Consider the following 4128-nt stretch of genomic DNA (forward strand, 5'->3'; position numbering starts at 1 on the left):
ATAACATGTATTTTTTTCCATACAAATACTCTAAAGGTTATACTTAGTGATGATTTTTCTTTGTATACAGATACCAAAAGATAGGTTTTTTTTCCCACTTAATTTTGAATTATATATCTTGATGCACAAGTAGCTTAAAACCTCTCCATGGACAAAAAAAAAAAAAAAAAAAAAAAAAAAACAAGAAAAGGATGATGAAATTATAAAATGTCAACACATTTGCAAATATTAAATGACTCTTCACACCATACCTCATGCAAAAGAATTTCTCCAATAATAATACCCAAGTCTCCAGCGATTTCCCTGGCCTTAGATTCTGCAGTCTAATTTGAATCTGTACTATGCATTACGCTGGCCATTTTCTTCTCTACAATGATGACTGGAAACCGTCAGAAGAGCAAGCTTCCTTTTCTCTATTGCTTTACTCTGGGTGGTGTGGAAATCGAAGGGTAGTGGCGCCTTTGGCATCTCCAAGACTGCGGAGGCCTTTGCCACTACATGTCACCGGAAGATCCTTAAGATTCAGGAGCTCCTGGCCCACGCGGGCACTGCCCGAGCCCACGGGACCCCTGGTACAGTCCCCTGGGGAGCCACCAGGTTGGTGATACCCCCAGCTGAGCAAGGAGGGGGCAGCTCTGCAGAACAAATTCAGCAAATTCAAGAGAAAGAAAAAGGCATCGCTGGCTCTGACAAAGCCAAGTAGCAGCAGCACAGCCAGTCGAGGTGGTGTCCCAGGCTCACTGTCCGAGCAGCGTGGTGGACAGGGCCACCGCAGCAGAACCAGCAAAGTGGCTGCTGAAGTTGGGAGCTGGCAGCTCAAGAACCCGGGCTTCCGGCACTCTCAAACCCTCGAGGGAAGTTAAAGGACCCTGAGAAGGGGCCAGTGCCCACTTACCAGCTGTTCCAAAGTTGCATATCTGCAACAATGATCTGCAGGAGTCATGCACACACCCACAGAAGAAACCTCTGTGTGAGTTCTGTGTCTTCCAGTGACTGGGTTTGGGAACTGGGGCCAAATGGGGAAGAGGCACAGGGCCCAGGGGCTGGTGAAGTCCCCCTTGAAGCTTTGACTGGGGTTCTGAAAAGTGTGGTGGGGCCGCTCCTCAGCCTCCCCACCTCGAAGCCTCAGCCAGGACCCTAGTCGTGAATGGAACCGGGACAGAGACTGCGATGGGGACAGTGACCATGATCTGGACAGGAACTGTAATAGGGACAGTGACCATGATCTGGAGAGGGGCCACAATGGGGACAGGGACCTCAATCTGGACAGGGACCATGATGGGGACAGGAACCATGGTCCAGACAGGGACTGCGATAGGGACAGGGACCATTATCGGGACAGGAAGCATGATGGGGACAGTGACCATGATCTGGAGATGAACCACAATGAGGACAGGGAACGTGATCCAGACAGGGACTGCGATAGGGACAATGACCATTATGGGGACAGGAAGCACGATGGGGACAGTGACCATGATCTGGAGATTAACCACATTGGGGACAGGGACCGTGATCCAGACAGAGACTGCAATAGGGATAGATACCTCGATCCAGACAAGAATTGCGATGGGGTCAGGGACTTTGATCCAGACAGGGACCATGAATGCAAGGGTCCTTTCCCCAGGTGGGACTCATTTCCTGAACACAGAGCCCCTCAGAAGGGGAATACTCTGTGTGTACAGAGAGGACATGATGCCCACCCTCTTCTGTGGGACCTTCTCTGCCTTTGGAAACACCATCGGCCTCTCCAAGGACTCATCCAGAAACTGTGCCTTCCTTATCTAGGAAAAGGTGGAGCCAGCAGATCAGGCGGTTGCTGGGCTCAATGGGCCCAGCGGGAGTCGGTACAGCTCAAAGTCAGCATTGCAGGCAAACGGCCGGTGCTGGAATCTGCCACTGGTAAGTCTGTCTGGGGCTGCCCCGCTGTCCGGAACAGCCTTAAGGGTTGCCACTAGGACAAGATGGTCAGGATTGTCTACAGTGATGGCGGCTCCGAGGAAAACCTTGTGGACGGCTTCTAGGGAATTCAGCTGGATTCTGTGTGCCTCATCTGTGCCAACACTGGTCTCAGTAAAACACTGAGATGCAAGCTCAAAAAAAAAAAAAAAATTAAAAAGATACGGGGAGCTCTTTCTTTCCTCCCAGTTTTACTGAAAAATAATTGACACGCATCACTGTATATGTTTAAGACTTACAGCTTGAGGTGAGCGTTTACTTTACATATATGGTGAAATCGTCATCACGGTAGGTTCAGCTAACATCTGTCTTCTCATGTGGACACAATAAAAAGAAAAGAAAAGAGAAAAATTCTCCTTATGATGAAAAGTCTTAGGATTTACCCCCTTAACAACTTTCCTATATACCATACAGCAGTGCTAGCCGTGGTCCTCACACTCTCTATTACATCCCCAGTACTTACTTTTCTTCTAACGGGAAGTTGGTGCCTTTGACCACCTTATTCTGATTCCCCCTCTCCCCATCTCCTGACTCTGGTAACCACAAGTCTGATCTCTTTTCCTGAGTTTGGGGTTTTGTTTCGTTTTGCTTTTGTTTTTCGATTCCATGTATACATGAGATCCTAAAGCATCTTTCTCTGTCTGACTTATTTCATTCAGCATAGTGTCTTCAAGGTCCATCCATGTTGCCGCAAATGGTAAGATTTCCACATTTTGTGATGGCTCTCTTCCATTCTGTAGATAGGGAGAGATGCCACAGCTTCTTTACCCATGCATAAATTGATGGACACTGGTTCCTTGTCTTGGCTGTTGGAAACGCTACAGTGATCATAAGGTGAAGATATTTTGTTGGAGTCGTGTGTTTCTTTCCTTTGCATATATTCCCAAAAGTGAAAAAGAAACCCATGGACAGAATGAACTCTGCTACTGATTCTACTGACACCATTTTACATCAAATCACCCCAGGATCCAACCAAGGATCTTTTTAAAGTCTACAGAAGCAAAAAACCTTGAAAATGATCCGGAATGCAGTGTTCAAACTAGGGTTTTTGTCCCCACAAGAGATGATAGAACATGGCTGCAGCTCCTATTTTAATGTTTGGAGAGGTCTCCATACGGTTTTCCATAGTTGAACCAATTTCCACGCCCACTGTTAGGATGACCATCCTCAAAAAGACAAGAGAGAGCGCATGCTGGCAAGGACGTTCCTAACTTCCAATGCCTGCCGACTGGGGCATGACTGACCAGCACGTGCCACTGTGACCGGTGAGTGGAACCGATTCAATTATCCACTGTGTGACCAGTGGTGGTCATCCCCCACCGTGCGGCCCTAGAGGGGCCCCACTTACAATGACCATGTTGTTTGCCGGGAACTTCTTTCACTCCCGCTAGGAGGGCTACCCGTGGACAGAAAGAGCCCTGCTACTGATCCTGCTGACACCATTTTGCATTAAATGACCCCAATGGTCTAACAGAAGACCTTTTTCAAGTCTCCAGAAGCAAACGACCTTGAAAATGATTCGCAAGGTAGTGTTTTGTCCCCACCAGAGATGCTGGAACCTGGCTGCAGCACCCTGGCAGACGGTGATGGGTGAGCTTCCACGGTGGGCCCCACGCCTGAAACAGCAAAGGCCTAACTGTATACGTGATATGCTAATCTGTTTGCATGAAGTGAGTCGCTTATTCTCCAGCCCGACATTTTGCATTACCAAATATAGCCCTGTGCTTCATCTAGAAATGATAGAGTAACCTGCCTCGAAGGGGAAAAGATCTCTGACCAACTCCCTGCTCCCTCCCGCCAGCCCCCTACAGGGATGGTTCCTCCCCTTAGAACCAGTGGAAGCTTTCCTGTTTGTGAGCTTCTAAGCCACCCGCCTGTGTTCTTGCGTGCTCACCCACACACCGACTCACAGCATCTTAACTTCAGGGGCTGTAGCCGGGAAGCGGGCCACATCCACGACTCGGCACCAACAGGACATTCAACACAGGTGGGTGCCAATTCATTCAGCCACAAATTATAAGCAGAGTAATCAAACCTTACCCCGCCCCACCCCAGATGCACACACTCCAGATTTATGCGACTGAAAGCAATTTCTACAAACCCTCAGAACTCTTCAAGTTAAGTTTGCATGAACGCTGCATGTGGTCTTTTTCCGAGGGACTTTTTACGGTG

The 4128-nt window shown here is 48.4% G+C and overlaps 1 pseudogene; it reads left to right on the forward strand.

The window, feature by feature from the left end:
- Nucleotides 1-341: 341 nt before the first annotated feature.
- On the forward strand, nucleotides 342-2055 carry LOC125924271 (negative elongation factor E-like; annotated as a pseudogene).
- Nucleotides 2056-4128: the final 2073 nt, after the last annotated feature.

The sequence above is a fragment of the Panthera uncia genome, chromosome F2 (genome assembly GCF_023721935.1).
Source record: "Panthera uncia isolate 11264 chromosome F2, Puncia_PCG_1.0, whole genome shotgun sequence".
NCBI lineage: Eukaryota > Metazoa > Chordata > Mammalia > Carnivora > Felidae > Panthera > Panthera uncia.